Genomic DNA, 21162 nt, shown 5'->3' on the forward strand with positions numbered 1-21162 from the left:
CACGGGCACGGGCTCGGTGGTTGCCTCTATATAGTAGAATGGAGATTAATGTGAGTAACGGCTGAGTTTCTTTGCTTGGACTTTTTCGATTCGAGTGATTACTGTACTATTAAGAAATGTGGGGGAGTTTCCTGACAGCGGTGGGTTAAGGATCCGGCTTTACCTGGGTCGGTGCTGTGGTGTGGGTTTGATGACGGGCGTGGGAACTTTCTTGTGCCACAGTCCCGGGGAAGAAAATAAGTAAATCCGGGTACGGAATCCAAAAGAAATGCAGAATCTAAGTAGCGGAGGCAGCGGCATCTGAGTGTTGAGTATGGAGTATAGACCATGATATAGATTAAGGCACCTATAGCGAAAGAGAGCATTGGTCTGAGATGTGTTAGGGGAAGAATGATTCGAGGTGCTTGTTTAGTATGTTGTTTGTAAAAGGTACTTCTAAAATGATTCCTCACTTTTTGATTTGATTAATTTATTTTGGTCCTTCTGTGGAAAACAGAAGTTTCCAGGCCAAGGATCCAATCCCCGCCACAGTAGTGACAAGGCTGATCCTTAAGTGCTCGGCCCCAGAGAACCACTGCATGTTTTCAATTGAGTCGACAAAGAAATTAGAGTGTTAGGTAGGAAAGGGGGACAGTATTGGATCGATGATGACTACTGGTGGCGTATGAGTCGTGTACGATGAATACGTGTCTGGAACGCTGAGGTCCAATGTCCTCCGTGCCGTGACCCTCGCGGGCGAGGCCAGGCATCCAGGGGGGCCGTCCGTGTGTCCTCTGGGGGGCCTTCCTGGTGCTTGCGTTCGCCCAGTGGGCCAGTGGGAGCCCCTGTGGACCAGCCTGCCAGAACTGAAGGAGGAGAGCGAGGGAGGGCCGGCATTCCCAAGGCGCCAGGTCCCTGGTGACCCCACCCCCCATGGTCTGCCTCTTGCCATGCCATGGGCTGCAGGTTGGCCAGAGGTCTTGGGCTGATGTCCCCGAGGCTGAGGCCGTGGGGCAAGGGTGAGGTAGGCAGGGTCAGGGAGGGCCCCCCTCTGTCCCGGGGCTGGGCGGCCAGCTGGTGGTTGGTGGGTGTCCCGAGACAGGGCTGTGCCCTGCCAGCAGGGTTGCCCCGATGGAGGCGTGCATGTGGAAGCCGCGAGCCTGGAGAATGGCTGTGCCATTGGGTCTCCTGCTCTTGGCTTTGTACTCTTCAGCAGGCAGCCGCCAGGCCCGAAGGCTGGCTCCTTCCTGGATGAGCAGGCGAGGATGGCAGCGTTGTCTTTGGAGCCAGGGGACCAGTGTGAGCAGCATCCCAGGGCTTGTCGGGGCTGGGCTGGGCAGGGCAGTGCGAGGGGCTGGTGGAGGGTGGGCGGCAGATGCGGGCGAGGCCAGCAGTCCAGAAGGGCTCTGGCGTCCCAGGGATGGGACAGCTCTGGCTAGGAAGGTCTCTTGGACGTCCTGCACAGGGGCCCAGCTGGTCCTCCACGGCCCAGAGAGACCGAAAGCCAGGGGACGGGTCCTAGAGGCTCCCCGAGGGATGGCGAGGCCTCGTTGGGTGGGGCGGGCCCCTTGGGTTGCCCAGTGGCCGTGCGGGGAGGAATGCCTGACTCCACGGGCCATGGCGAAGGAAGAGAAGGTCCCCCTTTTCTGGATCGATGATGATCAATGCCAGCGTATGAGGCATCGATGACGAATAATGTGTGTCTGGAACTCTGAGGTCCACTCGCAAGGAAACGGGGCCTTTCTCTTCCTGCCTTTCCATCCTCGAGCCCAACGGGGCAGCGCCGACCGCCCGAGGAGCCCAGTCGATGGCGTCTCACTGTGGGTGTCACCTTGTCTCTTGGGTCTCCCTTATAGGGTGGAAGCCGAAGGCCAGGCCAGGCTGCGTGGGGCCGAGACCCCTCCTCTGGCGGTGGTGGCAGGAGAGATCCCAAGGTGAGGCATGGCCTCGGGCTGTCTTGGTTTGGGTCATCGGGGCCAGTGTTTTCCATGTCTTTAAAATGTCCTATGTAGAATCCCCAGGTGACTAATCGTCCCTTGAGAACTAAGGCATGAACCTTTATGCTGGTTAATTGACAATAGGGATTTCACCAAAGGAAGATACAATCTCTTTTGGTACTACTTAGATCATCAGGGATATTCAAGTGTCTTGTACTCTGATTTTCGTTAATCAAGTACTTCTTGTTATGAAGGAAACATTAAATTGATCCCAAAACATGAACATGGGAAGTGACATTGGCCTAATGTACCCGTGATGATTAGAACATGGGTCAGGTCCCAGTGGTGAGTCATGAATGACGCATGATAAGGGTCTGAAGCCCTGTGGCCCCACACAGTCCATCCTCTTTGGCTCTGTTTAGGCCATCCTGTGGACAGGTGTTAGGAACACAGAAAGTTCGGGTTCTTACAGCGTATACGTTTTCAAAGTATTCATACAGCAAGGAGAACACCATGAAAGTTATAGGTAATAGTTGAAGAGCATATGTTGTTGTCTAATTACGAACAAATATGTTGAAGAAAGAAATATTAATCAAAATTGCCAACAGCAGCGCTCCTTATGAGATAAGTCAGTCAAACGGTCACCTTTGTGGCCAATTATCAGAGAGACTTGAAGAGTTGTAAGTGTTAGAAATTTCCTGTATTGTTGTGAGTCAGTTTCAAGTTTGAGGTAGTTCTTTCAGTCAAGAGACAAAACAGTCTCTAAAGCATGGCTATGCTTTACATTGTTAAGTAACAGGGCAGATGAAATGTAGAGGCAAGACGCGACGGTGATCCCTTTTCTTTTCTTTCTCTTTTTCATCATTGGCTGTGCTTTGTGCTGTCAAACGTGCTCACGCTGGAGCGGATTGAGCGTGATCCCACGGTGACGTCACACGTCTTCTTGGGTGTTGTGAATGATTGAGTGTCTGAATGACTGTGTGGGAATTGCTGAATCCGTCAATGAAGTAATACACGTGAAGGAGGCACAGAGACCCCGTCACGGACCAGTGATGAGGCGCGTGACGGGAAGAGTCCTGAAGGAAGAAAGCATCTCTGAAACTCTGAGGTCTGTCCCAGCACCTAAGGAGTCTCCTCTCTTGGGGGAAATTGTGTCTGTAGAGAGATGCCAGGGGTATACAAAGGTCATGTGTTCTCGTATTTATTTCTTTGTCGTGGGTTTGTTAGGAATGGCTGCGTGCCAGAATCATTAAGCAAACGTAAGTGAAGAAATAAGGAAAAATAGGGTGAATCATTGTCCACATATGAAGAGGCTTAGGAAATGAGGCTGTTCATGAACCTTGAAAACAGTGAGGCCCATCAAATACCTGGCAAGGGTCGGATATCTGACCAAAGTTAGATAGCAATGCGTTCATAAAAGTCCGTTTAAGTTCTGCCACGGAGTAAAGATTGAGGTTGGTTTGTTTTTGTTTTTTCTTTCACTAGAATGAAAGTATATAGGAAGTGATAAATGCATAAATATTGTGTAAGGGGAAGTCGGGCAACGATGATCAGTGGCAATTAGATCCTAACGCCTTTGTCACCCTCTGTGTTCTGTACCGCCCAGGATGAAGGCGTTAGAGATGGTTGAACATCTGCCACGGGCACGGGCTCGGTGGTTGCCTCTATATAGTAGAATGGAGATTAATGTGAGTAACGGCTGAGTTTCTTTGCTTGGACTTTTTCGATTCGAGTGATTACTGTACTATTAAGAAATGTGGGGGAGTTTCCTGACAGCGGTGGGTTAAGGATCCGGCTTTCCCTGGGTCGGTGCTGTGGTGTGGGTTTGATGACGGGCGTGGGAACTTTCTTGTGCCACAGTCCCGGGGAAGAAAATAAGTAAATCCGGGTACGGAATCCAAAAGAAATGCAGAATCTAAGTAGCGGAGGCAGCGGCATCTGAGTGTTGAGTATGGAGTATAGACCATGATATAGATTAAGGCACCTATAGCGAAAGAGAGCATTGGTCTGAGATGTGTTAGGGGAAGAATGATTCGAGGTGCTTGTTTAGTATGTTGTTTGTAAAAGGTACTTCTAAAATGATTCCTCACTTTTTGATTTGATTAATTTATTTTGGTCCTTGTGTGGAAAACAGAAGTTTCCAGGCCAAGGATCCAATCCCCGCCACAGTAGTGACAAGGCTGATCCTTAAGTGCTCGGCCCCAGAGAACCACTGCATGTTTTCAATTGAGTCGACAAAGAAATTAGAGTGTTAAGTAGGAAAGGGGGACAGTATTGGATCGATGATGACTACTGGTGGCGTATGAGTCGTGTACGATGAATACGTGTCTGGAACGCTGAGGTCCAATGTCCTCCGTGCCGTGACCCTCACGGGCGAGGCCAGGCATCCAGGGGGGCCGTCCGTGTGTCCTCTGGGGGGCCTTCCTGGTGCTTGCGTTCGCCCAGTGGGCCAGTGGGAGCCCCTGTGGACCAGCCTGCCAGAACTGAAGGAGGAGAGCGAGGGAGGGCCGGCATTCCCAAGGCGCCAGGTCCCTGGTGACCCCACCCCCCATGGTCTGCCTCTTGCCATGCCATGGGCTGCAGGTTGGCCAGAGGTCTTGGGCTGATGTCCCCGAGGCTGAGGCCGTGGGGCAAGGGTGAGGTAGGCAGGGTCAGGGAGGGCCCCCCTCTGTCCCGGGGCTGGGCGGCCAGCTGGTGGTTGGTGGGTGTCCCGAGACAGGGCTGTGCCCTGCCAGCAGGGTTGCCCCGATGGAGGCGTGCATGTGGAAGCCGCGAGCCTGGAGAATGGCTGTGCCATTGGGTCTCCTGCTCTTGGCTTTGTACTCTTCAGCAGGCAGCCGCCAGGCCCGAAGGCCGGCTCCTTCCTGGATGAGCAGGCGAGGATGGCAGCGTTGTCTTTGGAGCCAGGGGACCAGTGTGAGCAGCATCCCAGGGCTTGTCGGGGCTGGGCTGGGCAGGGCAGTGCGAGGGGCTGGTGGAGGGTGGGCGGCAGATGCGGGCGAGGCCAGCAGTCCAGAAGGGCTCTGGCGTCCCAGGGATGGGACAGCTCTGGCTAGGAAGGTCTCTTGGACGTCCTGCACAGGGGCCCAGCTGGTCCTCCGCGGCCCAGAGAGACCGAAAGCCAGGGGACGGGTCCTAGAGGCCCCCCGAGGGATGGCGAGGCCTCGTTGGGTGGGGCGGGCCCCTTGGGTTGCCCAGTGGCCGTGCGGGGAGGAATGCCTGACTCCACGGGCCATGGCGAAGGAAGAGAAGGTCCCCCTTTTCTGGATCGATGATGATCAATGCCAGCGTATGAGGCATCAATGACGAATAATGTGTGTCTGGAACTCTGAGGTCCACTCGCAAGGAAACGGGGCCTTTCTCTTCCTGCCTTTCCATCCTCGAGCCCAACGGGGCAGCGCCGACCGCCCGAGGAGCCCAGTCGATGGCGTCTCACTGTGGGTGTCACCTTGTCTCTTGGGTCTCCCTTATAGGGTGGAAGCCGAAGGCCAGGCCAGGCTGCGTGGGGCCGAGACCCCTCCTCTGGCGGTGGTGGCAGGAGAGATCCCAAGGTGAGGCATGGCCTCGGGCTGTCTTGGTTTGGGTCATCGGGGCCAGTGTTTTCCATGTCTTTAAAATGTCCTATGTAGAATCCCCAGGTGACTAATCGTCCCTTGAGAACTAAGGCATGAACCTTTATGCTGGTTAATTGACAATAGGGATTTCACCAAAGGAAGATACAATCTCTTTTGGTACTACTTAGATCATCAGGGATATTCAAGTGTCTTGTACTCTGATTTTCGTTAATCAAGTACTTCTTGTTATGAAGGAAACATTAAATTGATCCCAAAACATGAACATGGGAAGTGACATTGGCCTAATGTACCCGTGATGATTAGAACATGGGTCAGGTCCCAGTGGTGAGTCATGAATGACGCATGATAAGGGTCTGAAGCCCTGTGGCCCCACACAGTCCATCCTCTTTGGCTCTGTTTAGGCCATCCTGTGGACAGGTGTTAGGAACACAGAAAGTTCGGGTTCTTACAGCGTATACGTTTTCAAAGTATTCATACAGCAAGGAGAACACCATGAAAGTTATAGGTAATAGTTGAAGAGCATATGTTGTTGTCTAATTACGAACAAATATGTTGAAGAAAGAAATATTAATCAAAACTGCCAACAGCAGCGCTCCTTATGAGATAAGTCAGTCAAACGGTCACCTTTGTGGCCAATTATCAGAGAGACTTGAAGAGTTGTAAGTGTTAGAAATTTCCTGTATTGTTGTGAGTCAGTTTCAAGTTTGAGGTAGTTCTTTCAGTCAAGAGACAAAACAGTCTCTAAAGCATGGCTATGCTTTACATTGTTAAGTAACAGGGCAGATGAAATGTAGAGGCAAGACGCGACGGTGATCCCTTTTCTTTTCTTTCTCTTTTTCATCATTGGCTGTGCTTTGTGCTGTCAAACGTGCTCACGCTGGAGCGGATTGAGCGTGATCCCACGGTGACGTCACACGTCTTCTTGGGTGTTGTGAATGATTGAGTGTCTGAATGACTGTGTGGGAATTGCTGAATCCGTCAATGAAGTAATACACGTGAAGGAGGCACAGAGACCCCGTCACGGACCAGTGATGAGGCGCGTGACGGGAAGAGTCCTGAAGGAAGAAAGCATCTCTGAAACTCTGAGGTCTGTCCCAGCACCTAAGGAGTCTCCTCTCTTGGGGGAAATTGTGTCTGGAGAGAGATGCCAGGGGTATACAAAGGTCATGTGTTCTCGTATTTATTTCTTTGTCGTGGGTTTGTTAGGAATGGCTGCGTGCCAGAATCATTAAGCAAACGTAAGTGAAGAAATAAGGAAAAATAGGGTGAATCATTGTCCACATATGAAGAGGCTTAGGAAATGAGGCTGTTCATGAACCTTGAAAACAGTGAGGCCCATCAAATACCTGGCAAGGGTCGGATATCTGACCAAAGTTAGATAGCAATGCGTTCATAAAAGTCCGTTTAAGTTCTGCCACGGAGTAAAGATTGAGGTTGGTTTGTTTTTGTTTTTTCTTTCACTAGAATGAAAGTATATAGGAAGTGATAAATGCATAAATATTGTGTAAGGGGAAGTCGGGCAACGATGATCAGTGGCAATTAGATCCTAACGCCTTTGTCACCCTCTGTGTTCTGTACCGCCCAGGATGAAGGCGTTAGAGATGGTTGAACATCTGCCACGGGCACGGGCTCGGTGGTTGCCTCTATATAGTAGAATGGAGATTAATGTGAGTAACGGCTGAGTTTCTTTGCTTGGACTTTTTCGATTCGAGTGATTACTGTACTATTAAGAAATGTGGGGGAGTTTCCTGACAGCGGTGGGTTAAGGATCCGGCTTTACCTGGGTCGGTGCTGTGGTGTGGGTTTGATGACGGGCGTGGGAACTTTCTTGTGCCACAGTCCCGGGGAAGAAAATAAGTAAATCCGGGTACGGAATCCAAAAGAAATGCAGAATCTAAGTAGCGGAGGCAGCGGCATCTGAGTGTTGAGTATGGAGTATAGACCATGATATAGATTAAGGCACCTATAGCGAAAGAGAGCATTGGTCTGAGATGTGTTAGGGGAAGAATGATTCGAGGTGCTTGTTTAGTATGTTGTTTGTAAAAGGTACTTCTAAAATGATTCCTCACTTTTTGATTTGATTAATTTATTTTGGTCCTTGTGTGGAAAACAGAAGTTTCCAGGCCAAGGATCCAATCCCCGCCACAGTAGTGACAAGGCTGATCCTTAAGTGCTCGGCCCCAGAGAACCACTGCATGTTTTCAATTGAGTCGACAAAGAAATTAGAGTGTTAAGTAGGAAAGGGGGACAGTATTGGATCGATGATGACTACTGGTGGCGTATGAGTCGTGTACGATGAATACGTGTCTGGAACGCTGAGGTCCAATGTCCTCCGTGCCGTGACCCTCACGGGCGAGGCCAGGCATCCAGGGGGGCCGTCCGTGTGTCCTCTGGGGGGCCTTCCTGGTGCTTGCGTTCGCCCAGTGGGCCAGTGGGAGCCCCTGTGGACCAGCCTGCCAGAACTGAAGGAGGAGAGCGAGGGAGGGCCGGCATTCCCAAGGCGCCAGGTCCCTGGTGACCCCACCCCCCATGGTCTGCCTCTTGCCATGCCATGGGCTGCAGGTTGGCCAGAGGTCTTGGGCTGATGTCCCCGAGGCTGAGGCCGTGGGGCAAGGGTGAGGTAGGCAGGGTCAGGGAGGGCCCCCCTCTGTCCCGGGGCTGGGCGGCCAGCTGGTGGTTGGTGGGTGTCCCGAGACAGGGCTGTGCCCTGCCAGCAGGGTTGCCCCGATGGAGGCGTGCATGTGGAAGCCGCGAGCCTGGAGAATGGCTGTGCCATTGGGTCTCCTGCTCTTGGCTTTGTACTCTTCAGCAGGCAGCCGCCAGGCCCGAAGGCCGGCTCCTTCCTGGATGAGCAGGCGAGGATGGCAGCGTTGTCTTTGGAGCCAGGGGACCAGTGTGAGCAGCATCCCAGGGCTTGTCGGGGCTGGGCTGGGCAGGGCAGTGCGAGGGGCTGGTGGAGGGTGGGCGGCAGATGCGGGCGAGGCCAGCAGTCCAGAAGGGCTCTGGCGTCCCAGGGATGGGACAGCTCTGGCTAGGAAGGTCTCTTGGACGTCCTGCACAGGGGCCCAGCTGGTCCTCCGCGGCCCAGAGAGACCGAAAGCCAGGGGACGGGTCCTAGAGGCCCCCCGAGGGATGGCGAGGCCTCGTTGGGTGGGGCGGGCCCCTTGGGTTGCCCAGTGGCCGTGCGGGGAGGAATGCCTGACTCCACGGGCCATGGCGAAGGAAGAGAAGGTCCCCCTTTTCTGGATCGATGATGATCAATGCCAGCGTATGAGGCATCAATGACGAATAATGTGTGTCTGGAACTCTGAGGTCCACTCGCAAGGAAACGGGGCCTTTCTCTTCCTGCCTTTCCATCCTCGAGCCCAACGGGGCAGCGCCGACCGCCCGAGGAGCCCAGTCGATGGCGTCTCACTGTGGGTGTCACCTTGTCTCTTGGGTCTCCCTTATAGGGTGGAAGCCGAAGGCCAGGCCAGGCTGCGTGGGGCCGAGACCCCTCCTCTGGCGGTGGTGGCAGGAGAGATCCCAAGGTGAGGCATGGCCTCGGGCTGTCTTGGTTTGGGTCATCGGGGCCAGTGTTTTCCATGTCTTTAAAATGTCCTATGTAGAATCCCCAGGTGACTAATCGTCCCTTGAGAACTAAGGCATGAACCTTTATGCTGGTTAATTGACAATAGGGATTTCACCAAAGGAAGATACAATCTCTTTTGGTACTACTTAGATCATCAGGGATATTCAAGTGTCTTGTACTCTGATTTTCGTTAATCAAGTACTTCTTGTTATGAAGGAAACATTAAATTGATCCCAAAACATGAACATGGGAAGTGACATTGGCCTAATGTACCCGTGATGATTAGAACATGGGTCAGGTCCCAGTGGTGAGTCATGAATGACGCATGATAAGGGTCTGAAGCCCTGTGGCCCCACACAGTCCATCCTCTTTGGCTCTGTTTAGGCCATCCTGTGGACAGGTGTTAGGAACACAGAAAGTTCGGGTTCTTACAGCGTATACGTTTTCAAAGTATTCATACAGCAAGGAGAACACCATGAAAGTTATAGGTAATAGTTGAAGAGCATATGTTGTTGTCTAATTACGAACAAATATGTTGAAGAAAGAAATATTAATCAAAACTGCCAACAGCAGCGCTCCTTATGAGATAAGTCAGTCAAACGGTCACCTTTGTGGCCAATTATCAGAGAGACTTGAAGAGTTGTAAGTGTTAGAAATTTCCTGTATTGTTGTGAGTCAGTTTCAAGTTTGAGGTAGTTCTTTCAGTCAAGAGACAAAACAGTCTCTAAAGCATGGCTATGCTTTACATTGTTAAGTAACAGGGCAGATGAAATGTAGAGGCAAGACGCGACGGTGATCCCTTTTCTTTTCTTTCTCTTTTTCATCATTGGCTGTGCTTTGTGCTGTCAAACGTGCTCACGCTGGAGCGGATTGAGCGTGATCCCACGGTGACGTCACACGTCTTCTTGGGTGTTGTGAATGATTGAGTGTCTGAATGACTGTGTGGGAATTGCTGAATCCGTCAATGAAGTAATACACGTGAAGGAGGCACAGAGACCCCGTCACGGACCAGTGATGAGGCGCGTGACGGGAAGAGTCCTGAAGGAAGAAAGCATCTCTGAAACTCTGAGGTCTGTCCCAGCACCTAAGGAGTCTCCTCTCTTGGGGGAAATTGTGTCTGGAGAGAGATGCCAGGGGTATACAAAGGTCATGTGTTCTCGTATTTATTTCTTTGTCGTGGGTTTGTTAGGAATGGCTGCGTGCCAGAATCATTAAGCAAACGTAAGTGAAGAAATAAGGAAAAATAGGGTGAATCATTGTCCACATATGAAGAGGCTTAGGAAATGAGGCTGTTCATGAACCTTGAAAACAGTGAGGCCCATCAAATACCTGGCAAGGGTCGGATATCTGACCAAAGTTAGATAGCAATGCGTTCATAAAAGTCCGTTTAAGTTCTGCCACGGAGTAAAGATTGAGGTTGGTTTGTTTTTGTTTTTTCTTTCACTAGAATGAAAGTATATAGGAAGTGATAAATGCATAAATATTGTGTAAGGGGAAGTCGGGCAACGATGATCAGTGGCAATTAGATCCTAACGCCTTTGTCACCCTCTGTGTTCTGTACCGCCCAGGATGAAGGCGTTAGAGATGGTTGAACATCTGCCACGGGCACGGGCTCGGTGGTTGCCTCTATATAGTAGAATGGAGATTAATGTGAGTAACGGCTGAGTTTCTTTGCTTGGACTTTTTCGATTCGAGTGATTACTGTACTATTAAGAAATGTGGGGGAGTTTCCTGACAGCGGTGGGTTAAGGATCCGGCTTTACCTGGGTCGGTGCTGTGGTGTGGGTTTGATGACGGGCGTGGGAACTTTCTTGTGCCACAGTCCCGGGGAAGAAAATAAGTAAATCCGGGTACGGAATCCAAAAGAAATGCAGAATCTAAGTAGCGGAGGCAGCGGCATCTGAGTGTTGAGTATGGAGTATAGACCATGATATAGATTAAGGCACCTATAGCGAAAGAGAGCATTGGTCTGAGATGTGTTAGGGGAAGAATGATTCGAGGTGCTTGTTTAGTATGTTGTTTGTAAAAGGTACTTCTAAAATGATTCCTCACTTTTTGATTTGATTAATTTATTTTGGTCCTTGTGTGGAAAACAGAAGTTTCCAGGCCAAGGATCCAATCCCCGCCACAGTAGTGACAAGGCTGATCCTTAAGTGCTCGGCCCCAGAGAACCACTGCATGTTTTCAATTGAGTCGACAAAGAAATTAGAGTGTTAAGTAGGAAAGGGGGACAGTATTGGATCGATGATGACTACTGGTGGCGTATGAGTCGTGTACGATGAATACGTGTCTGGAACGCTGAGGTCCAATGTCCTCCGTGCCGTGACCCTCACGGGCGAGGCCAGGCATCCAGGGGGGCCGTCCGTGTGTCCTCTGGGGGGCCTTCCTGGTGCTTGCGTTCGCCCAGTGGGCCAGTGGGAGCCCCTGTGGACCAGCCTGCCAGAACTGAAGGAGGAGAGCGAGGGAGGGCCGGCATTCCCAAGGCGCCAGGTCCCTGGTGACCCCACCCCCCATGGTCTGCCTCTTGCCATGCCATGGGCTGCAGGTTGGCCAGAGGTCTTGGGCTGATGTCCCCGAGGCTGAGGCCGTGGGGCAAGGGTGAGGTAGGCAGGGTCAGGGAGGGCCCCCCTCTGTCCCGGGGCTGGGCGGCCAGCTGGTGGTTGGTGGGTGTCCCGAGACAGGGCTGTGCCCTGCCAGCAGGGTTGCCCCGATGGAGGCGTGCATGTGGAAGCCGCGAGCCTGGAGAATGGCTGTGCCATTGGGTCTCCTGCTCTTGGCTTTGTACTCTTCAGCAGGCAGCCGCCAGGCCCGAAGGCCGGCTCCTTCCTGGATGAGCAGGCGAGGATGGCAGCGTTGTCTTTGGAGCCAGGGGACCAGTGTGAGCAGCATCCCAGGGCTTGTCGGGGCTGGGCTGGGCAGGGCAGTGCGAGGGGCTGGTGGAGGGTGGGCGGCAGATGCGGGCGAGGCCAGCAGTCCAGAAGGGCTCTGGCGTCCCAGGGATGGGACAGCTCTGGCTAGGAAGGTCTCTTGGACGTCCTGCACAGGGGCCCAGCTGGTCCTCCGCGGCCCAGAGAGACCGAAAGCCAGGGGACGGGTCCTAGAGGCCCCCCGAGGGATGGCGAGGCCTCGTTGGGTGGGGCGGGCCCCTTGGGTTGCCCAGTGGCCGTGCGGGGAGGAATGCCTGACTCCACGGGCCATGGCGAAGGAAGAGAAGGTCCCCCTTTTCTGGATCGATGATGATCAATGCCAGCGTATGAGGCATCGATGACGAATAATGTGTGTCTGGAACTCTGAGGTCCACTCGCAAGGAAACGGGGCCTTTCTCTTCCTGCCTTTCCATCCTCGAGCCCAACGGGGCAGCGCCGACCGCCCGAGGAGCCCAGTCGATGGCGTCTCACTGTGGGTGTCACCTTGTCTCTTGGGTCTCCCTTATAGGGTGGAAGCCGAAGGCCAGGCCAGGCTGCGTGGGGCCGAGACCCCTCCTCTGGCGGTGGTGGCAGGAGAGATCCCAAGGTGAGGCATGGCCTCGGGCTGTCTTGGTTTGGGTCATCGGGGCCAGTGTTTTCCATGTCTTTAAAATGTCCTATGTAGAATCCCCAGGTGACTAATCGTCCCTTGAGAACTAAGGCATGAACCTTTATGCTGGTTAATTGACAATAGGGATTTCACCAAAGGAAGATACAATCTCTTTTGGTACTACTTAGATCATCAGGGATATTCAAGTGTCTTGTACTCTGATTTTCGTTAATCAAGTACTTCTTGTTATGAAGGAAACATTAAATTGATCCCAAAACATGAACATGGGAAGTGACATTGGCCTAATGTACCCGTGATGATTAGAACATGGGTCAGGTCCCAGTGGTGAGTCATGAATGACGCATGATAAGGGTCTGAAGCCCTGTGGCCCCACACAGTCCATCCTCTTTGGCTCTGTTTAGGCCATCCTGTGGACAGGTGTTAGGAACACAGAAAGTTCGGGTTCTTACAGCGTATACGTTTTCAAAGTATTCATACAGCAAGGAGAACACCATGAAAGTTATAGGTAATAGTTGAAGAGCATATGTTGTTGTCTAATTACGAACAAATATGTTGAAGAAAGAAATATTAATCAAAATTGCCAACAGCAGCGCTCCTTATGAGATAAGTCAGTCAAACGGTCACCTTTGTGGCCAATTATCAGAGAGACTTGAAGAGTTGTAAGTGTTAGAAATTTCCTGTATTGTTGTGAGTCAGTTTCAAGTTTGAGGTAGTTCTTTCAGTCAAGAGACAAAACAGTCTCTAAAGCATGGCTGTGCTTTACATTGTTAAGTAACAGGGCAGATGAAATGTAGAGGCAAGACGCGACGGTGATCCCTTTTCTTTTCTTTCTCTTTTTCATCATTGGCTGTGCTTTGTGCTGTCAAACGTGCTCACGCTGGAGCGGATTGAGCGTGATCCCACGGTGACGTCACACGTCTTCTTGGGTGTTGTGAATGATTGAGTGTCTGAATGACTGTGTGGGAATTGCTGAATCCGTCAATGAAGTAATACACGTGAAGGAGGCACAGAGACCCCGTCACGGACCAGTGATGAGGCGCGTGACGGGAAGAGTCCTGAAGGAAGAAAGCATCTCTGAAACTCTGAGGTCTGTCCCAGCACCTAAGGAGTCTCCTCTCTTGGGGGAAATTGTGTCTGGAGAGAGATGCCAGGGGTATACAAAGGTCATGTGTTCTCGTATTTATTTCTTTGTCGTGGGTTTGTTAGGAATGGCTGCGTGCCAGAATCATTAAGCAAACGTAAGTGAAGAAATAAGGAAAAATAGGGTGAATCATTGTCCACATATGAAGAGGCTTAGGAAATGAGGCTGTTCATGAACCTTGAAAACAGTGAGGCCCATCAAATACCTGGCAAGGGTCGGATATCTGACCAAAGTTAGATAGCAATGCGTTCATAAAAGTCCGTTTAAGTTCTGCCACGGAGTAAAGATTGAGGTTGGTTTGTTTTTGTTTTTTCTTTCACTAGAATGAAAGTATATAGGAAGTGATAAATGCATAAATATTGTGTAAGGGGAAGTCGGGCAACGATGATCAGTGGCAATTAGATCCTAACGCCTTTGTCACCCTCTGTGTTCTGTACCGCCCAGGATGAAGGCGTTAGAGATGGTTGAACATCTGCCACGGGCACGGGCTCGGTGGTTGCCTCTATATAGTAGAATGGAGATTAATGTGAGTAACGGCTGAGTTTCTTTGCTTGGACTTTTTCGATTCGAGTGATTACTGTACTATTAAGAAATGTGGGGGAGTTTCCTGACAGCGGTGGGTTAAGGATCTGGCTTTACCTGGGTCGGTGCTGTGGTGTGGGTTTGATGACGGGCGTGGGAACTTTCTTGTGCCACAGTCCCGGGGAAGAAAATAAGTAAATCCGGGTACGGAATCCAAAAGAAGTGCAGAATCTAAGTAGCGGAGGCAGCGGCATCTGAGTGTTGAGTATGGAGTATAGACCATGATATAGATTAAGGCACCTATAGCGAAAGAGAGCATTGGTCTGAGATGTGTTAGGGGAAGAATGATTCGAGGTGCTTGTTTAGTATGTTGTTTGTAAAAGGTACTTCTAAAATGATTCCTCACTTTTTGATTTGATTAATTTATTTTGGTCCTTGTGTGGAAAACAGAAGTTTCCAGGCCAAGGATCCAATCCCGCCACAGTAGTGACAAGGCTGATCCTTAAGTGCTCGGCCCCAGAGAACCACTGCATGTTTTCAATTGAGTCGACAAAGAAATTAGAGTGTTAAGTAGGAAAGGGGGACAGTATTGGATCGATGATGACTACTGGTGGCGTATGAGTCGTGTACGATGAATACGTGTCTGGAACGCTGAGGTCCAATGTCCTCCGTGCCGTGACCCTCACGGGCGAGGCCAGGCATCCAGGGGGGCCGTCCGTGTGTCCTCTGGGGGGCCTTCCTGGTGCTTGCGTTCGCCCAGTGGGCCAGTGGGAGCCCCTGTGGACCAGCCTGCCAGAACTGAAGGAGGAGAGCGAGGGAGGGCCGGCATTCCCAAGGCGCCAGGTCCCTGGTGACCCCACCCCCCATGGTCTGCCTCTTGCCATGCCATGGGCTGCAGGTTGGCCAGAGGTCTTGGGCTGATGTCCCCGAGGCTGAGGCCGTGGGGCAAGGGTGAGGTAGGCAGGGTCAGGGAGGGCCCCCCTCTGTCCCGGGGCTGGGCGGCCAGCTGGTGGTTGGTGGGTGTCCCGAGACAGGGCTGTGCCCTGCCAGCAGGGTTGCCCCGATGGAGGCGTGCATGTGGAAGCCGCGAGCCTGGAGAATGGCTGTGCCATTGGGTCTCCTGCTCTTGGCTTTGTACTCTTCAGCAGGCAGCCGCCAGGCCCGAAGGCCGGCTCCTTCCTGGATGAGCAGGCGAGGATGGCAGCGTTGTCTTTGGAGCCAGGGGACCAGTGTGAGCAGCATCCCAGGGCTTGTCGGGGCTGGGCTGGGCAGGGCAGTGCGAGGGGCTGGTGGAGGGTGGGCGGCAGATGCGGGCGAGGCCAGCAGTCCAGAAGGGCTCTGGCGTCCCAGGGATGGGACAGCTCTGGCTAGGAAGGTCTCTTGGACGTCCTGCACAGGGGCCCAGCTGGTCCTCCACGGCCCAGAGAGACCGAAAGCCAGGGGACGGGTCCTAGAGGCCCCCCGAGGGATGGCGAGGCCTCGTTGGGTGGGGCGGGCCCCTTGGGTTGCCCAGTGGCCGTGCGGGGAGGAATGCCTGACTCCACGGGCCATGGCGAAGGAAGAGAAGGTCCCCCTTTTCTGGATCGATGATGATCAATGCCAGCGTATGAGGCATCGATGACGAATAATGTGTGTCTGGAACTCTGAGGTCCACTCGCAAGGAAACGGGGCCTTTCTCTTCCTGCCTTTCCATCCTCGAGCCCAACGGGGCAGCGCCGACCGCCCGAGGAGCCCAGTCGATGGCGTCTCACTGTGGGTGTCACCTTGTCTCTTGGGTCTCCCTTATAGGGTGGAAGCCGAAGGCCAGGCCAGGCTGCGTGGGGCCGAGACCCCTCCTCTGGCGGTGGTGGCAGGAGAGATCCCAAGGTGAGGCATGGCCTCGGGCTGTCTTGGTTTGGGTCATCGGGGCCAGTGTTTTCCATGTCTTTAAAATGTCCTATGTAGAATCCCCAGGTGACTAATCGTCCCTTGAGAACTAAGGCATGAACCTTTATGCTGGTTAATTGACAATAGGGATTTCACCAAAGGAAGATACAATCTCTTTTGGTACTACTTAGATCATCAGGGATATTCAAGTGTCTTGTACTCTGATTTTCGTTAATCAAGTACTTCTTGTTATGAAGGAAACATTAAATTGATCCCAAAACATGAACATGGGAAGTGACATTGGCCTAATGTACCCGTGATGATTAGAACATGGGTCAGGTCCCAGTGGTGAGTCATGAATGACGCATGATAAGGGTCTGAAGCCCTGTGGCCCCACACAGTCCATCCTCTTTGGCTCTGTTTAGGCCATCCTGTGGACAGGTGTTAGGAACACAGAAAGTTCGGGTTCTTACAGCGTATACGTTTTCAAAGTATTCATACAGCAAGGAGAACACCATGAAAGTTATAGGTAATAGTTGAAGAGCATATGTTGTTGTCTAATTACGAACAAATATGTTGAAGAAAGAAATATTAATCAAAACTGCCAACAGCAGCGCTCCTTATGAGATAAGTCAGTCAAACGGTCACCTTTGTGGCCAATTATCAGAGAGACTTGAAGAGTTGTAAGTGTTAGAAATTTCCTGTATTGTTGTGAGTCAGTTTCAAGTTTGAGGTAGTTCTTTCAGTCAAGAGACAAAACAGTCTCTAAAGCATGGCTATGCTTTACATTGTTAAGTAACAGGGCAGATGAAATGTAGAGGCAAGACGCGACGGTGATCCCTTTTCTTTTCTTTCTCTTTTTCATCATTGGCTGTGCTTTGTGCTGTCAAACGTGCTCACGCTGGAGCGGATTGAGCGTGATCCCACGGTGACGTCACACGTCTTCTTGGGTGTTGTGAATGATTGAGTGTCTGAATGACTGTGTGGGAATTGCTGAATCCGTCAATGAAGTAATACACGTGAAGGAGGCACAGAGACCCCGTCACGGACCAGTGATGAGGCGCGTGACGGGAAGAGTCCTGAAGGAAGAAAGCATCTCTGAAACTCTGAGGTCTGTCCCAGCACCTAAGGAGTCTCCTCTCTTGGGGGAAATTGTGTCTGGAGAGAGATGCCAGGGGTATACAAAGGTCATGTGTTCTCGTATTTATTTCTTTGTCGTGGGTTTGTTAGGAATGGCTGCGTGCCAGAATCATTAAGCAAACGTAAGTGAAGAAATAAGGAAAAATAGGGTGAATCATTGTCCACATATGAAGAGGCTTAGGAAATGAGGCTGTTCATGAACCTTGAAAACAGTGAGGCCCATCAAATACCTGGCAAGGGTCGGATATCTGACCAAAGTTAGATAGCAATGCGTTCATAAAAGTCCGTTTAAGTTCTGCCACGGAGTAAAGATTGAGGTTGGTTTGTTTTTGTTTTTTCTTTCACTAGAATGAAAGTATATAGGAAGTGATAAATGCATAAATATTGTGTAAGGGGAAGTCGGGCAACGATGATCAGTGGCAATTAGATCCTAACGCCTTTGTCACCCTCTGTGTTCTGTACCGCCCAGGATGAAGGCGTTAGAGATGGTTGAACATCTGCCACGGGCACGGGCTCGGTGGTTGCCTCTATATAGTAGAATGGAGATTAATGTGAGTAACGGCTGAGTTTCTTTGCTTGGACTTTTTCGATTCGAGTGATTACTGTACTATTAAGAAATGTGGGGGAGTTTCCTGACAGCGGTGGGTTAAGGATCCGGCTTTCCCTGGGTCGGTGCTGTGGTGTGGGTTTGATGACGGGCGTGGGAACTTTCTTGTGCCACAGTCCCGGGGAAGAAAATAAGTAAATCCGGGTACGGAATCCAAAAGAAATGCAGAATCTAAGTAGCGGAGGCAGCGGCATCTGAGTGTTGAGTATGGAGTATAGACCATGATATAGATTAAGGCACCTATAGCGAAAGAGAGCATTGGTCTGAGATGTGTTAGGGGAAGAATAATTCGAGGTGCTTGTTTAGTATGTTGTTTGTAAAAGGTACTTCTAAAATGATTCCTCACTTTTTGATTTGATTAATTTATTTTGGTCCTTGTGTGGAAAACAGAAGTTTCCAGGCCAAGGATCCAATCCCGGCCACAGTAGTGACAAGGCTGATCCTTAAGTGCTCGGCCCCAGAGAACCACTGCATGTTTTCAATTGAGTCGACAAAGAAATTAGAGTGTTAAGTAGGAAAGGGGGACAGTATTGGATCGATGATGACTACTGGTGGCGTATGAGTCGTGTACGATGAATACGTGTCTGGAACGCTGAGGTCCAATGTCCTCCGTGCCGTGACCCTCACGGGCGAGGCCAGGCATCCAGGGGGGCCGTCCGTGTGTCCTCTGGGGGGCCTTCCTGGTGCTTGCGTTCGCCCAGTGGGCCAGTGGGAGCCCCTGTGGACCAGCCTGCCAGAACTGAAGGAGGAGAGCGAGGGAGGGCCGGCATTCCCAAGGCGCCAGGTCCCTGGTGACCCCACCCCCATGGTCTGCCTCTTGCCATGCCATGGGCTGCAGGTTGGCCAGAGGTCTTGGGCTGATGTCCCCGAGGCTGAGGCCGTGGGGCAAGGGTGAGGTAGGCAGGGTCAGGGAGGGCCCACCTCTGTCCCGGGGCTGGGCGGCCAGCTGGTGGTTGGTGGGTGTCCCGAGACAGGGCTGTGCCCTGCCAGCAGGGTTGCCCCGATGGAGGCGTGCATGTGGAAGCCGCGAGCCTGGAGAATGGCTGTGCCATTGGGTCTCCTGCTCTTGGCTTTGTACTCTTCAGCAGGCAGCCGCCAGGCCCGAAGGCCGGCTCCTTCCTGGATGAGCAGGCGAGGATGGCAGCGTTGTCTTTGGAGCCAGGGGACCAGGGTGAGCAGCATCCCAGGGCTTGTCGGGGCTGGGCTGGGCAGGGCAGTGCGAGGGGCTGGTGGAGGGTGGGCGGCAGATGCGGGCGAGGCCAGCAGTCCAGAAGGGCTCTGGCGTCCCAGGGATGGGACAGCTCTGGCTAGGAAGGTCTCTTGGACGTCCTGCACAGGGGCCCAGCTGGTCCTCCGCGGCCCAGAGAGACCGAAAGCCAGGGGACGGGTCCTAGAGGCCCCCCGAGGGATGGCGAGGCCTCGTTGGGTGGGGCGGGCCCCTTGGGTTGCCCAGTGGCCGTGCGGGGAGGAATGCCTGACTCCACGGGCCATGGCGAAGGAAGAGAAGGTCCCCCTTTTCTGGATCGATGATGATCAATGCCAGCGTATGAGGCATCGATGACGAATAATGTGTGTCTGGAACTCTGAGGTCCACTCGCAAGGAAACGGGGCCTTTCTCTTCCTGCCTTTCCATCCTCGAGCCCAACGGGGCAGCGCCGACCGCCCGAGGAGCCCAGTCGATGGCGTCTCACTGTGGGTGTCACCTTGTCTCTTGGGTCTCCCTTATAGGGTGGAAGCCGAAGGCCAGGCCAGGCTGCGTGGGGCCGAGACCCCTCCTCTGGCGGTGGTGGCAGGAGAGATCCCAAGGTGAGGCATGGCCTCGGGCTGTCTTGGTTTGGGTCATCGGGGCCAGTGTTTTCCATGTCTTTAAAATGTCCTATGTAGAATCCCCAGGTGACTAATCGTCCCTTGAGAACTAAGGCATGAACCTTTATGCTGGTTAATTGACAATAGGGATTTCACCAAAGGAAGATACAATCTCTTTTGGTACTACTTAGATCATCAGGGATATTCAAGTGTCTTGTACTCTGATTTTCGTTAATCAAGTACTTCTTGTTATGAAGGAAACATTAAATTGATCCCAAAACATGAACATGGGAAGTGACATTGGCCTAATGTACCCGTGATGATTAGAACATGGGTCAGGTCCCAGTGGTGAGTCATGAATGACGCATGATAAGGGTCTGAAGCCCTGTGGCCCCACACAGTCCATCCTCTTTGGCTCTGTTTAGGCCATCCTGTGGACAGGTGTTAGGAACACAGAAAGTTCGGGTTCTTACAGCGTATACGTTTTCAAAGTATTCATACAGCAAGGAGAACACCATGAAAGTTATAGGTAATAGTTGAAGAGCATATGTTGTTGTCTAATTACGAACAAATATGTTGAAGAAAGAAATATTAATCAAAACTGCCAACAGCAGCGCTCCTTATGAGATAAGTCAGTCAAACGGTCACCTTTGTGGCCAATTATCAGAGAGACTTGAAGAGTTGTAAGTGTTAGAAATTTCCTGTATTGTTGTGAGTCAGTTTCAAGTTTGAGGTAGTTCTTTCAGTCAAGAGACAAAACAGTCTCTAAAGCATGGCTATGCTTTACATTGTTAAGTAACAGGGCAGATGAAATGTAGAGGCAAGACGCGACGGTGATCCCTTTTCTTTTCTTTCTCTTTTTCATCATTGGCTGTGCTTTGTGCTGTCAAACGTGCTCATGCTGGAGCGGATTGAGCGTGATCCCACGGTGACGTCACACGTCTTCTTGGGTGTTGTGAATGATTGAGTGTCTGAATGACTGTGTGGGAATTGCTGAATCCGTCAATGAAGTAATACACGTGAAGGAGGCACAGAGACCCCGTCACGGACCAGTGATGAGGCGCGTGACGGGAAGAGTCCTGAAGGAAGAAAGCATCTCTGAAACTCTGAGGTCTGTCCCAGCACCTAAGGAGTCTCCTCTCTTGGGGGAAATTGTGTCTGGAGAGAGATGCCAGGGGTATACAAAGGTCATGTGTTCTCGTATTTATTTCTTTGTCGTGGGTTTGTTAGGAATGGCTGCGTGCCAGAATCATTAAGCAAACGTAAGTGAAGAAATAAGGAAAAATAGGGTGAATCATTGTCCACATATGAAGAGGCTTAGGAAATGAGGCTGTTCATGAACCTTGAAAACAGTGAGGCCCATCAAATACCTGGCAAGGGTCGGATATCTGACCAAAGTTAGATAGCAATGCGTTCATAAAAGTCCGTTTAAGTTCTGCCACGGAGTAAAGATTGAGGTTGGTTTGTTTTTGTTTTTTCTT

General features: G+C 51.7%; 1 long non-coding RNA gene and 12 other non-coding genes across 14 annotated transcripts in view; all 13 read left to right on the forward strand.

Moving 5' to 3' along the window:
• Nucleotides 1–21162, forward strand: part of LOC102163738 (uncharacterized) — a 236099-nt gene that overhangs the window by 191519 nt on the left and 23418 nt on the right. The gene's annotated exons all lie outside the window — the stretch shown is intronic.
• Nucleotides 638–709, forward strand: LOC146402018 (small nucleolar RNA SNORD113/SNORD114 family). The gene has a single exon (XR_014811586.1). It is a non-coding gene; the product is annotated as a small nucleolar RNA SNORD113/SNORD114 family (small nucleolar RNA).
• On the forward strand, nucleotides 1627–1701 carry LOC146402019 (small nucleolar RNA SNORD113/SNORD114 family). The gene has a single exon (XR_014811661.1). It is a non-coding gene; the product is annotated as a small nucleolar RNA SNORD113/SNORD114 family (small nucleolar RNA).
• LOC146402020 (small nucleolar RNA SNORD113/SNORD114 family) lies at nucleotides 4192–4263 on the forward strand. The gene has a single exon (XR_014811587.1). It is a non-coding gene; the product is annotated as a small nucleolar RNA SNORD113/SNORD114 family (small nucleolar RNA).
• LOC146402021 (small nucleolar RNA SNORD113/SNORD114 family) lies at nucleotides 5181–5255 on the forward strand. Its single transcript, XR_014811690.1, has one exon. It is a non-coding gene; the product is annotated as a small nucleolar RNA SNORD113/SNORD114 family (small nucleolar RNA).
• Nucleotides 7746–7817, forward strand: LOC146402022 (small nucleolar RNA SNORD113/SNORD114 family). Its single transcript, XR_014811589.1, has one exon. It is a non-coding gene; the product is annotated as a small nucleolar RNA SNORD113/SNORD114 family (small nucleolar RNA).
• LOC146402023 (small nucleolar RNA SNORD113/SNORD114 family) lies at nucleotides 8735–8809 on the forward strand. Its single transcript, XR_014811691.1, has one exon. It is a non-coding gene; the product is annotated as a small nucleolar RNA SNORD113/SNORD114 family (small nucleolar RNA).
• On the forward strand, nucleotides 11300–11371 carry LOC146402024 (small nucleolar RNA SNORD113/SNORD114 family). Its single transcript, XR_014811590.1, has one exon. It is a non-coding gene; the product is annotated as a small nucleolar RNA SNORD113/SNORD114 family (small nucleolar RNA).
• LOC146402025 (small nucleolar RNA SNORD113/SNORD114 family) lies at nucleotides 12289–12363 on the forward strand. Its single transcript, XR_014811662.1, has one exon. It is a non-coding gene; the product is annotated as a small nucleolar RNA SNORD113/SNORD114 family (small nucleolar RNA).
• On the forward strand, nucleotides 14853–14924 carry LOC146402026 (small nucleolar RNA SNORD113/SNORD114 family). The gene has a single exon (XR_014811591.1). It is a non-coding gene; the product is annotated as a small nucleolar RNA SNORD113/SNORD114 family (small nucleolar RNA).
• On the forward strand, nucleotides 15842–15916 carry LOC146402027 (small nucleolar RNA SNORD113/SNORD114 family). The gene has a single exon (XR_014811663.1). It is a non-coding gene; the product is annotated as a small nucleolar RNA SNORD113/SNORD114 family (small nucleolar RNA).
• On the forward strand, nucleotides 18407–18478 carry LOC146402028 (small nucleolar RNA SNORD113/SNORD114 family). Its single transcript, XR_014811592.1, has one exon. It is a non-coding gene; the product is annotated as a small nucleolar RNA SNORD113/SNORD114 family (small nucleolar RNA).
• LOC146402029 (small nucleolar RNA SNORD113/SNORD114 family) lies at nucleotides 19395–19469 on the forward strand. The gene has a single exon (XR_014811664.1). It is a non-coding gene; the product is annotated as a small nucleolar RNA SNORD113/SNORD114 family (small nucleolar RNA).

This window comes from Sus scrofa, chromosome 7, assembly GCF_054392235.1.
Source record: "Sus scrofa isolate SSC_HxYL_T2T_F1_AM1 chromosome 7, Sscrofa_HxYL_maternal_Yorkshire_Landrace_v2.0, whole genome shotgun sequence".
NCBI classification, from domain to species: Eukaryota; Metazoa; Chordata; class Mammalia; order Artiodactyla; family Suidae; genus Sus; species Sus scrofa.